This window comes from Thermobia domestica, chromosome 4 (genome assembly GCF_964235325.1).
Source record: "Thermobia domestica chromosome 4, izTheDome1.hap1.1, whole genome shotgun sequence".
Classification (NCBI taxonomy): domain Eukaryota; kingdom Metazoa; phylum Arthropoda; class Insecta; order Zygentoma; family Lepismatidae; genus Thermobia; species Thermobia domestica.
The window spans coordinates 235,100,879-235,120,805 of record NC_137457.1 but is presented as its reverse complement, the minus strand read 5'-3'; the positions used below and the strand labels follow the sequence as shown (position 1 = coordinate 235,120,805).

The 19,927-nt window shown below is 37.0% G+C and overlaps 1 protein-coding gene across 1 annotated transcript in view; it reads right to left on the bottom strand.

Moving 5' to 3' along the window:
- Positions 1-11,005, bottom strand: part of Ns2 (nucleostemin 2) — a 40,882-nt gene extending 29,877 nt beyond the window's left edge. The window contains exon 1 of the mRNA XM_081755591.1: positions 10,824-11,005. The gene's annotated coding sequence lies outside the window, so the exon portion shown is untranslated. The remainder of the gene's footprint in view (positions 1-10,823) is intronic.
- Positions 11,006-19,927: the final 8,922 nt, after the last annotated feature.

Genomic DNA, 19,927 nt, shown 5'->3' with positions numbered 1-19,927 from the left:
ATATTTGGGTTGCATCCAAAAGGTTGCAACTGCATGATTTGCTGAAGAAGTTGAAGTCTGCTATTAACCGTATCACACATTTTGCGCTATCCTGCTGTACCAACCTCGAAAGTCTCCGACGACAAATATTTCTAATTAGTTGTGGCCTTCCCATTTTTTGTGGTTTGCTTTTTGATGATGATCTGACGATCCTTTTTCTAACCTTGGAAGACACGAAGCACGGTAGATTGCAGACACCGCCTAAGTCGCGCTGTTTCTGAAATGCCATTCTTAGCCCTCTGATCACCCTATCAAGCCCTTTCCCATTCCACGCATACGCGTTACACTCATTAATCGAGTGGGATCCCTATCACCGACTGGCGAGCGGTTCTGCTGTGGCCCGTGTGTCTTACGCCAGCTATGATTTCGTTCAAAAAGTAACGGCTGATCAGTGTATGCTTTGTTGGCTTTTAGTTTACTGAATAATACCTGGTAGCTCAGATATTGTCGTCACAGCCAAAATATGATATACAGCTGCAACTTCACAATTTCTTAACGGTGCTGGTCAAGTTTTCGCACACCACATTCTGGAATATATATATATAGAGGTAAAATTCTCTGCATGAAAAGGCATATTTATAACGAAGAAATTTCTGCAGGTGACAAAATGAAACAAACTATTAAAGCAGGAACCGACATATGAACATACGTGAAATCTCGTTGAAGTGTAGTATCAGCGATTACTGTTTGGCGTCACAGACTCATATTGGGTTAGAATCCGGACCTAGCAGTAGGGATGTACCGATGCTGCTTTTTCACCGATACTCGATACCAATACTGAAGAGATCGATACTGCCGATACCCATACTTTTCGACACATTTCTTATATATTATCAGGAATTTTCAGAATAAATGAAATGATCAACACTGTAATAGGGTATATTAGATATACGGCCAAAATTTAACATACAAAGACAAAAGCAGAAATTCATATTAGGTTCCACATAAAAAATATATTTCCTCTAAATTTAATCCAGCTCACATAAAATAAACTAAAAAGCAGCAAATACTTATATAGTGTAAACTTAATTGTAAAGAGTGAGAGATTGATATTTAAAGTGGTAGTGTACTTTGATAGTTACATTGCATTTACTAGTTTCTATTACATACATACAGTGGCAGCGATAGGAAGTTAAAAGTGGGGGGAAGGGAGTAGGACATGATTTGAATATTTGTATATATTTGTATATCAATGTTAGTTTTCCTGATTGTCTCTTGTATAAAGGCTGTACACTTTGACTAAAGGCTGTATAATTAATAGGATACTATTTTTCAGTTAAAATACCGTATATCGTATTTCATATTTTATTAAGTAAATTGACAAGAGCAACGCAGGTAGGTAGCAGCCCTTTGTATTCTTAAACAACGAAGATCCAAGAAGAGATTCGATTCCTTGCTCACGAACATCGTAAAATACTGTCTGGAAAATTGTGATTTGGCCAGTGGCCAGTTAGACAGTGATCACTGGTCACTATTTGGTATCAAAATGTTCACCATTCTCTTAGGTATTGATCAACACTAAATTTCCCTATGACTTACAGTTCCCAAGATATTGACCAAAAAAAAAAAAAAAAATCCAATTTCGGGAGATTTAAAAAGCCATATCTCGGGATCCGTAAGTCATAGAGAGATGATATTGGTATTCATCAATGCATAAGAGGATGGTGAACATTTGGTACTAGATAATAACCAGTGGACACTGGCCAACCGGCCACCGCTCCCCAGATATGGGCAAAAATGTTCCGATTTCGGGAGATTTAAGAAGCCATATCTAACGAACCGTAAGTCATAGAGAGATGATTATTCTATCAGGCCTTGCTTCCATTTTGTACTAATACACAATAACACACTGAGCAAGGCTATGTGATAATATTTAAAAAAAAAAACCTATCACGTAACAGTTTCAACACAAGAACTGGAGTGGAAGTCTGATGAAGATACAGTTATTGTGCTGAAACTGTTACGTGATAGTTTCTTTTCTTAATACATATTATCACATAGCCTTGCTCAGTGTTATTGTGTATTAAAGATGATATTGATGTTGATCAATACCTAAAAGGATGTGAACCTTTTTGTTAACAAATAGTAACCGGTAGCCACTGGTTATATCTTCATTTTCTTCATATATATATATATACAGTACATATTATAAAAAGTGACAGCTCAATATAGCTAATTAAACAGATCCCCCAATATGTAGGTTCCAAATATGTAAGTTGAATTTAATCAAATAAATTTAATATACAATTACATATAAATTTTGAAAGTTCGTTTTGGCAATGCTCTTCGAGCATTCACAACTGTTTCTTTCTTGTTTACTGTTCAAAGAAAAAAGCCAATGAAAAGGGCTTTGTTGTGCCTGGGAAAAGAGCATTGTTGTGTTTGCTGGTAAAAAAATTAACATTTTTTTTTCTCTCGCCACCAATTTGTAACTGTGGAATATTATAAATGTTGTAGGCAAAACAACAGAAAACTAGAAGTTGATTCTTATTACTCTCTTTTTAATCAATATTCCTTACTATTAAAAAGAAAAAAAAAAGACATTTTAAAAACTGTTTCATTTTTGTGCAATTAAAGAATAACTTGTGAAAGACTATTCTTGTTTTGCGAAATGTTCTCTCAATTAGTTTCAAAGCCGCTGACTAACATATGAGCCCTTGTTAGAAGAAATGAAAGTACGCTGGAATTATTGCGCTCCAAAAGGTTAGTTTTTGGGCCATTTTCCATGGCAATTAAAACGCAATTCATGTAGCTTTCTTAACACCACGGGAAGACAAATAACCAGTACGTACTCACGCCACGGCAAATATTATATGGCACCATTTTTTTTTCTATGAACCAGTAATACGTACAAAAACTTTACATTTCCAAATGAAACCATATACATTAAGGGATCACTTCAAAAAAGTGGAGGGCAACTGCTCCCTCCTAACCCCTCCCAACTCTGCATACATATAGAATACTACAAACGGATACTATCCTTACAAATTTTTATTTAAAAAAAAAAATATGCGTGGTGAACCAGGTGTTGTTATGTATATCATTAAAAAAATAAGAGGGTTATTTAACCGAAGTCGAAAACGATAAAACTAATTTTAGAACTAATTGTTTTTAACCAGTAAGTAGGAGAAAATAACGACAAAGTGGGCTTGTTCCATAACATTTTCTTCTGAATCGAAACCTCTGTCCCGTTTAGGACAGAATGACGGGTCTCTTATCCTGACCATGGGCGCCCGAAGGGGGAAGGCAGGTTGGGTCCGGCCCCCTTGACTCACGAAAATGTATACGTAATATAGCAAACCACGTATATTAAATACCAGACGTAATATAGCAATCAAGGAATGGGCCTTCCTTAGAAAATTTTCTTCAGGCGCCCATGATCCTGACTGAGGACCTTTGGCTTTTCTTCACCACTATTTTGCATAGAGGGACTAAAAATATCAGTTGAGTAGCGTAGTGCAAATTAAAGGTGTACACATGCAGAAAGAAAGTGATTGTACAATTGGTAATAATTTAGATCAACTTTAAGTCTAAAAGAAATCGATGAAATATAAGCTTCACTGTTAATACTAAACAAATTGAAAATATTTGGTCTAGGAATTAATTCGTGCGGTTGGTACGCACACATTGAAGCTGTAGTACAAACACAAAATACATAAATACCTTAAGAAAAATATTGTCCATCGCTAGCCACCACTTTCGCCCATCTGTCAGGCAATGTACGGATTCCGTGGCGAAAGAAGTCCTCATCCTTGGAAGCGATCCAGTCAGAGACCCATGTTTCGATATCTTCTGAAGAAGTAAACCGCTGTCCAATCAAATCGTTGTTCATGCAATCGAACAAGTAGTAGTCCGAAGGAGCAACGTCTGGTGAATACGGCGGGTGGGGTAAAACTTCCCATCCGACATTTTCTAAATAGGTTTTGACCGGTTTTGCGACATGTGGGCGAGCGTTATCATGTTGAACAATAAGTTTATCATGTCTGTTCTCCCATTCTGGTCGTGTTCTGGCCAGAGCTTGCTTCAAACGCATTAATTGTCGTCGATAACGTTCTCCATTCACAGTTTCACCCGGTTGCAGCAGCTCATAGTGCACCACACCTTTCATATCCCACCATATGCACAGCATAACCTTTGCACAGTGAATATCTCGTTTTGGTTGTGATGGACCTGGTTCATTTGGTTTCACCCAGGCCTTTTTTCGTTTAGGGTTCTCGTAATGGATCCACTTCTCATCACCCGTAATAATTCGATGCAGAAACCCCTTTCTGCTCTGTCGTTGAAGCAGCAATTCGCAAATGGTTTTTCGTCTTTCAACGTCTCTGTCTTTCAATTCATGTGGAACCCAATGTGACATCTTTTGAATCATTCCCATGGCTTTCAAGCGTTTGGAGACTGTTGTTTGATCAACGCCTAATGCTGCTGCAAGTTGTTCCTGCGTTTGACACGAATCCTGCTCGAGCAATGCTGTGAATTCTTCGTCTTGAAATTTTTTTGGCTGTCCAGCTCGCTCTTGGTCTGCCAAGCCGAAATCACCACTTCTAAACCGTGCAAACCACTTCTGACACGTTCGCTCAGCTAGAGCATGGTCACCATACACTTCCACCAAAATACGATGACTTTCAGTCGCACTTTTCTGCATGTTAAAGTAATGCAGCAGGACACCCCGCAAAAACACTTTATCAGGCACAAATTGCGCCATGTTCACTTAACTACAAACTGTTGTTGTTGACGCTTTAATCCACTGCCCTATACTACGAACGATACGCGATGACAGGGGTTTGAAACACATGTGTGGATACACGGAACTGTGGGACGCTCCGTTCGTTGCGCCATCTCTTGTCCACCCGCACGAATTAATTCCTAGACCAAATAGTTAGGAAAATGTATCGGTAAATATCAGGTCCATTTGCCGATACCGATACTCCAAAAAGTGGCCGATATCACTGATACCGACATATCGGTACATCCCTACCTAGCAGTAGCACTTTGAGAAAACAAACAGTAGCACTTTGAAACAACAAACGCCAAACGAGTGCACTGAATCTTGGCTGCTTGGGGAAAGATCGGGATACAACACTAATAATTGTGGAAAACGAATGCGAACCGAATTGAACGTTTGCGATGTTTAGAGTGCAGTGTTCATGCGAAATTGAGTATCAAGTTATATTAAAAGGGAACGTGATCTTTCCCAATGTTGGGAAAGATAGACATTTGAAACGAAAGGATAACTAACCGCACTTGAAGAACCGCAAAGAAATGTCTCCAAAACATGCAACAGACAAATGGATTTTTCGTTATGCTTAGCTCCATTTATGTTCAAACGTGAGACTGTAGCAAAAAGACACATCATGACCAAGTTTCTCAACATCATACAAGCCAAGAACTGGTAGAAAGAAGCTGACATTCACCAAGTGAGGCAGTGAGAAAGTGTAACTATATAACGGGAAGGCAATAGAATACAGGCCCCCTTTATAGAACTAATGAAATATATTTTAAGTACCTTGTTACGGTTCCTTATTCTTTTCTGTGTTGTTTCCATCCAGTTTTTGGACTTTGTTATCGTTGAAATATTTTGTTACCGAAACTCAAAGCCTTGAACTTTAATCTTTGAACAGTCCATTACCAAGTTTGCTTACTTAACCACACTAGTCATATGTAAGTCTATTCTTTTATACACAAAAGTAATAATAATAATGTTCTATTTAATTATAATTTTAGATAATTTTTTTTTTTTTTTTTTTTTTTTTTTGTTCCTTTGATTTCACGTGACGCATAAATTTTATTTTAGTTTGCCTTTTATTTTATCCGAAATTCCCTTCAGTCTCATTTTCGTATTCGGAGTCGATGTTGAACTGTTCATTGGCGATAGACGGGGAATACGACTGTATTGTGTGAATCTGTCTAATGGTAATATATTGCTTTAACCTCGTGTGTTCTGCGTACATTTTATAGTTTCTTTTAGTATTCTACTTCTTGATCCGTTGTGTTTGCGTTTTATGGCTCTACATTTTTTTATGTGGCTTTTTTTTTTCAAGTTGGGTGAATTACGACAAAATAAATTATTCAAAATGGCAAGTCTTTACTTTAGGCAAGGCAGTGACCGGAACCGATTCATCTGAACCGGTTTCCGCAGTTAGTTACAGTTCCCATTAATGAAAGACAGAAAAAAAGACATGAACTGCGGACCCAAAATTTCGCCTTGTAGTGTGGATACCCGCTATTTTAAATAAAATTGCCGCCATTTTGAAATTTTACGTTGATATGCCGCCAAAATCTATACAGGAAATTTAGTGTGACTCGTGCTTGTACCCTGAAAATTTAAACTTAAAAGACCGAAAGTTGTACCCTGTAATGTGTGTGTGGTACAGGCAAACGAACAAGTGTAGATCAAGTCATCCCAGGAGCCTTAGTAACGTTCGCCAAATATGAATACCAAATATATTAATTTAAAACAAAGATATCATTCATGGTAAATATTTTACAGCGTAAAATAAATGATTTTGTTTTTGAAGCTCACTTCCGATACTTAGCGCGTTCAATTACGGGAATTTCCCTAGTACTAGCAAGACGGTTCTTTCCTGAAAATGAATTTAAAACAATTAACAAAGAGATAATTCACATTTTATAAAGTAAGTGTTTCAAACTGCCTTAAATGAATTTAAATATCTTCCAGCTTAAAATAAATAGTTTTATTGTTGACGTATTCACTTCCGATGCTTTGTGCATTCAATTGCGAGAATTTCCCGAGCACTTCTTTCACGACGTGTTTTTCCCGAAAATGTACTTTTCTTTACTGTACATCGACACTTCCACCAGTACGGAAATTTGAATTCAGCACTTGAAATAGTAGTTACATAGTCTTCGGAACTCCGAGCATTAAGCTTCTTAAATCTGACAAGAATTCTTACGCTATTGCTGGTGTTGATCCTACAGGATGCTTATTTGAAGAGTAGCAACTAATGACGGAATTACACTACTGTTGTTGGAAAACAAAATTTTACTGAAGAATACTTGTGTTACCATCAAATGTATGAAATAATACAAATGTATTTACATATTTGCTGCTGATACTGGCACCTACCGCCTTAAACTCGTCAAATGTATGGCGGATAACGTCCCCCGGCGAGCACACTGTTCACGGAAAGTATTTTCTAAAATATAAAACTGCATATTTTACTTTAAACAGGCTATAAACACAATCCATTCATTAATTTGTTCTATAATTATCTCAAGCTAAGGTAAGCTATTTTATTCATTCAGTACATTCAGAACTTTATATAGGTCTAACGTTGAATGTTGTTGTATGCTTTAACATGAAAGCATCTAATTCGCCCAAAGAAAGTCCAATATCTGATAAAAACCACTTTCAATGTGATCACCTTAGTTGTACCAATAATATACTAACAAAAAGGTCAAAAACCCAGGTGGGTTTTGAAGTGAGTTTTTTCAGGTGGGTCCAACCCGAAAACGCCCGGCGGGTTTTTTCGGGCTGGACCCACTTAGGCAAACCCTGATGCTACATGGTGCAATTTTCGGACCTTTTAAGTTGAAATTTTGAGGGTAGAAGCACACGACATTCTAAATTTGCTGTATAATTTTTTCGGCTATCCAATATAAAATTTCAAAATGGCGGCCATTTTTCTCAAAACAGCACTGAATAGAAAATTGTTGCAGGTTGTGACAATGACAATCTTGATATGTAAATCATATTTTAACATTTTTACCCCAAAGACAGAAATATTTTTCGAAAAAACCCTATTAAACCCGAAAATACCCACATGGGCCCAGGTGAGTTGCTTCTTCAAAAATACCTGTTTTTTTTTTTTTTTAACCCTGCCTGCGGGTTTCTAACCCGCCTTCACTCGCTGACGCTCGCTCGGCAATACTATGGAGATCGAACTGCAACAACATCTAGTGAGAAAATATACAAACTACACCCATGTGAATGAGGAACAGCAAGGAACCAGTGACAACCTGTGAATAATAGTGATAGGATATCACCGCCTTGGCCAAAGTAGAGTTATCTTCAAAATTATTAATTAACGAAAATTCCACTTGCATTGAAGGATTCCTTCTAACATATTATAAAATACTATACGTTTGGGGGTTAGGGGGTGCTGACCCCAGCTCACAACAACTCTATCTTACAAGTAGATTATTGGAGGAAATCATTTTATGCAAGTGGTACTTTAGTTAGTTATTAGTTCGAAATAGTTTACTTTGTCGTATTCACTTAACTTGTCCTCTGAGTCGTGGACCGGGAGGAGGACCTGCGTGTTAAGATTCTTGCCGTATATAATTCTTGTGGGCATTACTCGAGCAGACGGCTCTACTAAAATTTTCACACATTTACTGCATTTTCCGATTTCTTCTAGCAGAGCATGCACTATATCAGGAGCTAATACATAAACCACGAACCAACTTGTGCTAGGTGGCCACTAAAAAGCACGAATGCTATCCAACCGAGTGAGGGCAGGAGCGCAGCAGGGAATCCGTCCGTAGGGAGCAGGCGCGTCAGCGACGGTGGGCATACGCATAAAAAAGATAGTGGAAAAATACATAAAACATCCGCAATAACTTATACCTTCAAAAACACTTAAATAATCGAAACAACTCTTACTTTCAAAATGGCTTCACTAGTTTCCCGGGTACAAATGGCCCGCTGCGAGGAGAAATTCGTCTAATTTTTACTTCTTTTCCACACTTCGCATAGTTGATTTTACGTTTCAACATACCATGACGCTGCTAAAACTTTATAATATGACGCTCTTTATCGCATAATTCTTTGTAATAAAATCGTATGTTTACATTATATCCATCGCAAATGTCCATTGCTAACACGAACAGAACATTCCCTCCATTTATTTCCACCTTTTTCGCATTCTTGTATTCTTATGCCTTCCGCTTCAGTAAATAGTCACACTTAGAATACTTTCACTCCCACTCAAAACGTATTTCAATATGATATATAATGACAGAAATTACTTATATTCACAATTCACTTCGGCAAGTCTTTACTTTGACTCCAACTGTGACTTTAATCGGTTCTTATAGGTTCAGTCACTTCCTCGAACTGTTTGTGCGTGAGTCACTTTTTGGAATTGTTCGTGGCTTTGGTGTGACGTCTTAATTCATATTTTTCCCACTAGGTGTCTGTGTAGTCATATGGTAGTTTGTTAGTGTGATGTCACATGTTTTGTGTGCATATATGTGTGCTGCTGTTTATGGCATGCGGGAAGCTCGTAATTGAATTGGTTGAATTGAGTTAGAGAAAACCTATCATAGTTGTGGTCTAAACTGAAGATATTTTCGACGTATTGTAAAAGTGGACGTTTATTGGTTTCTTGTTTGTAATAATAGCAAGTGTGCTCGGTTTAATAAAACGACGTTTGTGCGGAAAGGAACATTTTTCAGTAATGTTGAGTATTGCACATGTGTTCTTGGTATCTTATTTTTTCGTGTGTGGAATCAGCAGTTATGAGTTCATTATTCATGAGTGTTCTCCTATGGCGAAATGGTGAGTGTTTTCTTTTTTTAATTCATATTATTTTTATTCTTGATTTGTTTTGCATTTGAGTATTAGGCAGAGTATTTGGTTCGCTGCTGCTTGTCATATTGTCTTGTTGAGATGTATTTTTTTTTTTTTTTTTTTTTTTTGTCATGCACTGATTTATGATTAGAGCCTTTTCTTTGTTTTTTTTAATTTTCCCTTCTTATCTTAGCTTTATAGTAGTGGTGTGATTAATTATTATTATTTTGGATGTTTTTATGGTACTTGAGCGGGGGGGTTGGGGGGCGGTAGCCCCCCATTTAGATCTCAAAGTTCATAGTCACCGCTTCACCTGAATTGATGTTTAGTAACATTGTGGCCCTTGTACTTATAGGATAATTCTTAACATCGTACATTACTTTCACTGTGTTAGTAATTGTAACCGGATCAGATGAATCGGTTGAAGTCAAGTACGAAAAGCGTTTGACATCGTATTTTATGTATAAATTTTATTTTTAATAGAGCCGTCTGCTCGAGTGAACCCCTATTGTGACAGTCACATGGAAAATGTGAGTGCTTTACTCGTAAATAGTAGTTTTTGCATATGCTCACCATCGCTGACGCGCCTACGAATTACAGACGCACCTCCACGAGAGCCAACTAGCCTCACCTAGACCTGACTTGGTTACATAGCATTCCTGCTATTTAGTGCCCACCTGCCACAGGTTGGAGCTCTTGAACAATTGCTTCTTGTGGCCCGCTTGAACCTCATCTATGCCAAGCAATAACATTCATGTCACGCAGCGTTAGTGCCTTAGGGGACAATAAGTAGGTAATTAGTGAAAGAATTATGATTTTTAACAATTATTTCGAGTGCTGTGCAAAAACTTGCCCTGTAAGTTTTAACAACATATAATTTTAACATCCTAACATAATCAAAACTTAAAAAAAGTGTTCTATTTTGCTCTGGGGTCTCCCTTATTGTGGGCCCGCTAGTTACCCCACTATTAATATGCATAATCGAATGAGCTTATGTAATCACGGCATGATTTCTTGCAAAACATTCGTACGTCTATCATGCTAACAAATACTAAAGATGCATTTTACTATACGGATCCACAGATTGTAAAATGTACAGAAAACTTTGGGCAAGTCTTTAATTTGCGCATTTTATGTAGAGAACAGAACCCAATTAACCCCTGCGGGGCTTCTATCCCATTCCTACTACTACTACTTGTACTGCGGATCCGTATATTAAAACTGCACGTATGCCTTAAAGTAAGGTACCCACCAGCACCACAGATATCACAAATATGAAAACACTGTAAGAATTCCTCCAAGACTCCACACGCTCACTTCTCGTTAATTACCAACTGCCACGTGCTAGCTATATCATTATTAACATGCGCTTCGATATTACAGATATAAACTTTGAGTAACAGTACCACCTTCTTCTTCTTCTTCTTCTTCTTCTTCCTCTTAATCAGTGCTGCCAACACCAAACTATGAAAAGTCGCTAAAATCAATTCCTAAAAATAACCAGAAATGGCTTTTAAAAAAAGCAATCTTCCGCGCTGAGACAAGGCTAAATAAATTCGGTTCCTATAATAAAAAAAATTAAGAGAAAACTCCCCTAACAGAAATATATGTCATCATGCTCTTCTTCTTCTTCAGGTTGAGGGGAAGGTTGTAATGTCTTGATTGCTTGTACCGGGCTGCATATTTTTTTATTCCTGCCACAGCCTAGCCAAGGCATATTTTCGTTGACTGGTGGGATAACGTGTCAACCACCTTCTTTTCGCCATGTTTTCATTATATCCACCTTGGAACATATGCCATAAGGCGGGTTGAAAGTGTATGCTGAAAGAAAATATTAAAACAAGACGGTGTGTGATACACATGATGAGTAATCAATTTTCAATGATATCCAAACAATAGAGAAATATATAATGGGAAGTAATGGAAAACATAGGAATATCAAAGAAATGTATTATGCTTCTTAAGTAACTATATAAGGATAACAAATACAGATATGAAATGGGAAACATAAAATCAAAATGGATAGACAGTAATAAAGGTTTGAAACAAGGATGTCCTCTATCACCAGTTCTATTCCTGATATACATACATGAAGTGGAAGAAGCATTCATCAAAACAAACAGAGGGTTAGACTTAAGATTGCAAGGAAAAGAAAAAGTAAGAAATATCCCTAGCACTCTATTTGCAGAAGATGTAGCATTAATGAGTACTAATATTGAAGATATTAAGGAAATGTTAGAAACAGTAGTTAGAAAAGGAGAAGAAATTGATTTAAAAGTAAATTAAGAAAAAAGGAAGTTCATGGTTTTTAGTGGAGACATACGGCCGTGTGCACCAACGAAGTTCAACTGTTGAACGAGGGTCATAACCAAGGTCGGTGTAAATGTCTATTGCACCAACAACGTTCATAGTTAAGTCTCGGTCAAATGGTGGATAAACTTGGTTTAAGCTTGAACGGCCGAATTTGCGGGTTTAAACTTCTTTGATCCAAGTCAGTCCGTTTACATCCAATAGTGTCTTTGCATTTTTCCACTAATGAAATTGCAATACATTTCTCGTGTTCGGAAAAATCTTTTGCTCGTGGTTTCATTTTTTCCTAGATACAATGTGCAAAAAAATAATAATAAAATAGAGGATCAAAATATAAAAGCAGGGAACATAGTAATAAGCAGGACTGAAAAAATAGAATTTTTAGGAACCACACTTGAAGATGGAGAACAAAACTTACTTGAACATGAGAAAAAACTGAAAAATAAACTACAAAAATATACAGCATTTATAAGAAATAAAGCAATGTGGTCATACAATAGATATGAGGTGTCAAGAATACTATGGAAACAAGTAGCGGTACCGGCGCTAACATATGCAAATGAAGTAATAACTTTAACGGAAAAAACCAGGAGTATTTTACAACAAGCACAAAATCAAAAAGGAAGGTTTGCCGTAGGAGCAAATAAATTAAGTGCAAACGTAACAATAACAGGAGAGATGGGATGAAGTGATTTTGAAAAAAGAGAAGTTATGAGTAAAGCAAAATATCTTGGAAGATTAAAATTTATGGAAAAAACAAGATTAGTAAAAGTAGTGCATGAGGCCACTAAACATATGAGAAAAGGGGAGAACACAAAATGGTTTAGGAAAGTTAGGAAATTAGAAAGAAAGTATGATCAAACTACCCGCTGGCACAGAGAAGAAAATTATAAAAATTGGGCAAAAATCACAGAAAAAACAATTAAAGAGAAAGCGCAGGAAAATGGTATGAAGAAGTTGTCAGGAAGAGCAGTTTGAAAGGAATATACACATATATAAAAAGCGTTATGAGAAAATAAATTATATGAACAACGATTTACGACGCATTTTACTTTTCAAAGCCAGGTCAGGGAGCCTTGAAACAAGGGTAAGATTGAAAAAATTTAAAGAAGTGAACGAAAAATGTCAACTATGTTTTAAAGGAGATGAAACACTAGAACACTTATTGTTAAAATGTGAAGAAACTCTAAAAATCAGGGGAAAATGGAAATGGAACGATGAAATGAAAAAGGAAGGAAATTTGGTTAAATTAGCTTGGAGGCTAGGCTTTAATGTAAATGGAAGGGAACTAAGTGAGAAAGAAATGAAAAAGAAAAAACTTCTTGAATTTTGGTGGAAAAAGAAAATGGAAAATGTTAAATGAAAAAAGAGCCGTACTTTCTTTCACTGTTTTCTTTTTCTTTTTTTTTTCAGGAACCAAACTTCCGAAGAGAAGGAAGGAAAATACCTTGAACCTGAAGAAGGTCATGGGGCAGATAAATGTTATAAAAGAGGTTGTCGATAAGTACTTACAGAATCAGATGCATTTCTGTAATCCGCCTATCCTCATTATTTGTTGTATTGAAGGGGGGTTGTATGTCTTTTGTTGTCAATTGCATTGAATAATCTCCAATATACCGCTGGTAATTCTCTACTTGGCGGTGGTGTTACCAGGAATCCAGAGTTGGCCTGGGTCAATGAAAACTTGACCCACGACCCACTGACCCACCACCCACCGTGACCCACGACCCATTGACCCACCACCCACCGTGACCCACTCTGACCCACCACCCACCAGGAACCACTCTCATCCACTTTGACCTACTCTGACTCACCAAAATCCATCGTCATCAACTCTGAACACGATCCACGGCCTCTTCTGAACTGACTAAAGAATTTACACTTGTAATAAAACAAGACTGTGAAATTGTCACTAATCGCAGTTTAAATTTCTAGTCAATCGCTCAAGCACCACTCTGTTACAATAACAGTGGATCTGACCTTTACGATATAAAATGGTAAAGTGTTTGTCAGTGAGGAAATTGAAACAGTTCGAGGTGGGGGGAAATTAGTGTGTGCCTAAAATATACTTGTACTAAGAGAGTATTCTTTCAAGTGTTAATTTCTGAACGCATTCCAAAAGAAACTTCTATTCGCAGGAAAATACCCCTGTACAATATGGAAAAGGTTATGGTTTCTCAGTTCACAGTATTTTTCTCACAAAAGACTTGAAAAATCAGTTGTTCATAGGGTATAAAGGTGCTCGGGTACCCTCTGTGAGAGCGTCTCAATAAAGTATGCTCATAATTGTAATTTGTGTAATCACTAAAACACCACGTTAAATTCAAGTTACAAATATTCATAATTACAATTATTATGAATATTTATTCAAAGTAGTTTACCTAAAGCAAAGAAGAGACTTACTAAAAATTTGGTATAAAGTAGAATAACACAAATAAGCCATTAGTAATACAAGTAAACATTTTCCGTAACTGGTAATTTTCCACCTTAAAACAAATCTGAAATCGGATTTATTTCCTGTTGGTAACTTTTTGGCGGTAAATCATCCGCAGTGGAATGATGTCCATCCTTCAGCCAAGAAATAACTAGCTCGTCTACTTTGAGCTTGTCTAGCGGTGGGCCATTAACATTGATGAACAACAAATTAGACAATGTTTGAGCACTTAGTGTATTTCTAATATCAGTCATCTGTAAATTCATAAGAGGAAATCCCCGTTCGCACTCTGTCGTGGAAATTGATAATATTTCTACCCGATTTCTGCAACTTCTCATCGACAATCTGCTTGTTAGATTTAAGTCTGATAACGATTTTTCTTGGTCAGGTTTGAAATACTCACCAAGAAATATAATCTCTCTATCGCCATACAACATCTTTTCCATATCGACCATGTCAGTTGGCAATGTCGACCCATGTAGAACAGAAACTTCATCTACCACGCCTTTGATAGGGAATCTTGTGAATAAATTATCAATTAAAGCCTGATAAACTGATGATTTCTTATTTGTTCATAAATTTAATTTTTGTAATTACACATGAAGGTTTGATACCATTACCAAGTTCCCTCCCCCGTCTAGAAAGCGAAAGGAAACGAGGTTCCTGGAAAGTGTTCAGAGGTGAATGGGAATTTCCCTCCTTTTTCAACTTCAATTATCACACTGCTGTTTGCCATGCGCCAAATTACGATGAGTTTCAATTTAATTATCATAGTATAATTATTTCCTTGTTGAATTATCAATACTTTTCAGTGGGAAAAAGGATGAAATTTCAAAGTTCCAAATCAAAGTAAGTAGACCAACGTAAAGGGAGGAAAAGTGTAAAATTTTCCATACAATTATGCGTACAATCCAAACTTCAAATTTCCGTGTAATTGAGCTTACAGTACAAATTTTATGCCTATTTTAGTCACGCGTTTTTGATTGCCCTGTGCTGTAAGCGCTCCATATAATAAACATAAGCTTCAGCAATTATTATAGCAGAAAGCAATGGATATATGAAGGCAAGCACTGTATTTTTTGTTTCTAATTTTTTTTTTTAAATAACATCGATCGTTTTCGATCATTTCTACAAACCAACTCACTACCAATTTTCCATTTATAGAAAATGCCCCCCCCCCTCCCACATAAAGGAGAATTTTAAAAATGCTAGGACACACTCTGTTTATTTTCAATAAAGAGTTAATATACTGAATTTCAGCTCCGTAAGTTTAACGGTTTGCGAGATACTCATTTTTTTCCCGCAAAATTTCGGATCCTCACTACCTCCTTAGGATATTATGCATTGTAATAAAAGCAATATAACATCCCAATTTGGATTAAGACCTAACTATATACCAAAAGTAATTTCATTTGACTTTTCAATTTGACCGTGATGATGAGGCACACATAGTTACATTCAATTTTTTATATAATAATTTATATATTACAGTGATTCAAAAATGTATTTTTTCCAGTAGTTAGCTCTAAAAACTTACAAGTCTCGAAAGCCAAGTAGTAGTATAAGTCGTATTGCTACTATTACAATTAAAAATATCAATATCCAAAAGTGCCTGTAGTTCTTTTTTCACTTGGTTAGATTTACTCACCTCAGGTAAGTAGACAGAAACAAGTGGAAAAGAAAGGGAAATGAAGGTCTTGAAAGTAAAACGGAAACAAATTCGAACGGAAAGTCCTCAGAAAATACTGTCTACAATGCAGTGAGCAGAGGGTCGGTAGATCATACTGAGTCGGTGGATTGCAGTGGGTCATGGTGGGTGGTGGGTCACAGTGGGTCACATGCTGTTGACCCACGACCCACTGACCCACCCAGAAAACTTGACCCACTGACCCACTCCATCTCTGGTATATATATATATCCTAATCCTAATTATATATAAAACTACATGACATGAACTGACATAAAATAACGGGTATTTCCGTTGACCTGGAAAGTTAAAATTTGGCATGATTGTAGCTTTTTCGGGAATAACTCACAGGAAAATTCCCAAAAGTTAATATTTTTAATTTTTAGGGGGTTTAAAGGGTACATAAAGAAGTGCCCTATGCTATTTAAACTGACCTTTTTTTGGACATATAATCTCATGTTTTAGCTACTTTTGAGTGAAATAAAAACTTGAAATTCGGTATGTTTGTACGTTTTCCATAGAGTTTTTTAAGAAAATCACTAGAAATAAAAATTTCCAATTTAAGTGGAGTTTTATGGGCAATTGAAAGATATTTCCAATGTTATTTAAATGGGCTATCCTCACACCTCCAAAATTATAGGGTACTTTCTGTAGGGCTACAATAACTAAATTTCGTATGATTGTAGCTTTTCGGGACTAATCAACAGAAAAATTACCAAAAGTGAATATTTTAAAATTTAACGGCGTCTGAAGGGTGGGAGGATGAAGAAATTCTCCATGTTATTTAAATTAGTGCTGTTGAATTTTTGTGACATTTGCGGTTTTCGGTTTTTGAGACCGCGAGCAAACCGCGAGAAAACCGAAACCGCAAAAGCGGTTTTCGAAACCGAAACCGCAAAAGCGGTTTTCAAAACCGAAACCGCAAATGCGGTTTTCAAAACCGAAACCGCAGAAGCAATTTTCGAAAGCGAAAGCCGCCCGAAACCGTGTTTGCGGTTTTATGAACGAAACCTTGTTTGTCCTTTTCAAAGCAGAAACAATGTTTGATGTTTTTAATTACACCTTTTAACAATTGTGAAAGCATTTATTGGTCGAGACAATTGTATTGATTTATGTCTGTGTTTTAACTTTTTTTATTTGCTCCAAGACTATTATGGTAATATATGCAGCACTGTGCGAAAGGGATTGTTCGATGGTTGTACAAGTCACAGATAAATTAGGGTTGAAATATTTTAGTCAGAAAAGTGGGGAGTTCTAAACCGTAAGTACTGATGTGAACTTGTGTTTTACAAATACTGACCTTGGATCCTTCGCACTTTTTTTTAAAGTTACTTCTTTGATGACACTTCCAATGTACTTTTCGGCTGCAGGGAAGCAAACTAGACCCCACCTTATTTTTATATATTTTGTAAAGTAGACCACTAGAAACACGAATCTGAAGGAATTTTGACATTCCGAATTTCGGAACTCGAGATATTCGAACATAAAGTGACCACGGAAGCAAACTGGGCCAAAACTAATTTTTATATATTTTGTAAACTAGACCACGAGGAACACGAATCTGAAGGAATTTTGACATTCCGATTTCCCGAACTCGAGATACTAGAACTTATACAGTAGTTTTACATAGTATGTATAAAATTAACGAAGAAAGTTCTGTCGCTTTTTGACCTATCACCTTAGAGCATCGATATGTCACCTAAGACCAGGGGTGTAGCCAGCAGGTTTCTGTAGGAGAGGCTCGTCGTTTTTGAAGGGGGCGAGCTACAATCTAAAAAAAAGATGTGTTGCAGCTAGTGTTTTTGAAGCCTGAAAAAAACTGGAAAATTTTGGTTTTCTTCCAGGAAACTAAAAACACTGTTTTTAGCTGCTGCTTCTTCTTCTTCTTACTATTATTATTATTATTATTATTATTATTATTATTATTATTATTATTATTATTATTATTATTATTATTATTATTATTAATAATAATAATAATAATAATAATAATAATAATAATAATAATAATAATAATAATAATAATAATTTCATAAATTATATTACAGATAGTTTGTATTATGTTTAACCAAGAACTACTGCCCCCGACCAAACATTATACCTTTGTTCATAACTATTTCAATACACAGAACCGATCTATAAAGGTAAACAAGAAAGTTCTATTGCTTTCTCACCCACTACCATTCATATGTCACCTAACACGTATCTGGAAGATTAAGAATACATCGACAACCTTCTGCAAACGTTCTGGAAGGCCATTTATTCCATCGCTGTAGAGGTTGGTGTTCCGTGAAGCGAAGGAGGTATCAAGTGCATTTTGCACCTCTACTTGGGATTCGAGTTGGCATCCTTTAAAGGTGATTGTCCAAAGAAGGGAACAGATGATAATCGGACGGTGCAATATCCAGTGAGTATGGCGTATACAATAGTGTTTCCTATCCAAGGCGTAAAATGGTGTCCCGGGTCATCCTAGCCACGAGGAGCTTAGCGTTGTCCTGTAACATAAGGACCTCTTTGGGATTCAGAAGTGCTGGCTCCAGAGTTTTGAGTTTCTCTTGAACACTGCTTAACTGCTGACAGTACACAGTTGATTGATGCGATGACCAGCTGGTAACAGTTCCCGATGCACGATGCCGCGAGCAGTTCATAAACACACAGGAGGACTTTCTTCTGGTGTAGTGCTGGTTTCGGCTGTCTTGGAACCGTTCATGGGATGCTAACCAATTATGACGGCGCCGTGGAACTTCGTACAGGACCCATTTCTCATCACATGACAACACCTTGTCCAGAAATGGCTCCTTCCTCAGAAAAGACAGTAAAGAAACACAGGTCTCTGCTTGCGTTGCCTTTTGACCCGGAATCAAGTTATGTGGGACCCATCGACCCAACTTCTAGTGTTTTCTCAGTTGATGAAAGTGCTGTTGAATGGTTTCGCCATTCACACTGAATTGTCCCCATGCCGTAAGCGTCGGTGGACCACAAATGGGCAATTAGCGACATCTCGCCAAACATTGGCGACGCCGCAGCGACGATTCCCGGTGGCCCCTCTACCGTTTTGAAAATTATACCACCAGCGGCAGAGACGCGACAAAGCGCCAACGAACCACAAAATTACTCCCCCAAAATGTTAAATCGGCTATATGTGTGATTTACTTACATTAAGGTGAGTCTAAAAACACTTTAAAAAGTATCAAAAAATTACCCCGCAGGGGACTCAAACCACCAACCATATGATTACTAGGCAAGTGTTCTTCCTACTTCGCCACGAAGGCGATGAAGGAAACGTCGCTTGTAAAGGGATAAATCGTTAAGATCTTTTTAATTGGGTAAATCAGAGTGCTCCTTTAACCGTGTATATTCGACGATAACTGTTTGGAATTAGATAAAATGGGTGTAATTTTGTAACAAAATCGCGCGTGTCTATTTACTTTATTTCATAGTTCTCCCATACTCACTTTCTAATGATCGACGACAGTTGCCATCTAAATTCATGCAATTATCGCACTTATCTCAAGATTTTTCACTTCATGATGTTGAGGCAGAGGTTATTCTTGACCCCCGGAGCTCACTTTAGGAACAATTCTCAAGGAAAAAATAATATATAATAATAACCGCATGCACATGACTGGCGATAGTTCGTGTTGGCTCCTTCAAGATTCTCCGCAAAGAATCTAAGAAGTGCGGACCAAAACAAAGTTCTCGCTGGTCGCTGCTACGCGGTGGTAACTTCAACACCCCGACACGAGATATATGTTTCGACTCGACGAAACCCTGCCGCCAGTGAGGGCCAATTATCGCAGACCTCCACAAAAAGCGACAGAACTTTCTTGGTTACTTTTATACATAGGACTGATTTTCTTTGAAATTGCACTTAATTTATTTAAGATTCTCTGACAAAAATGTTATTTATTATTCGTGACGAAAA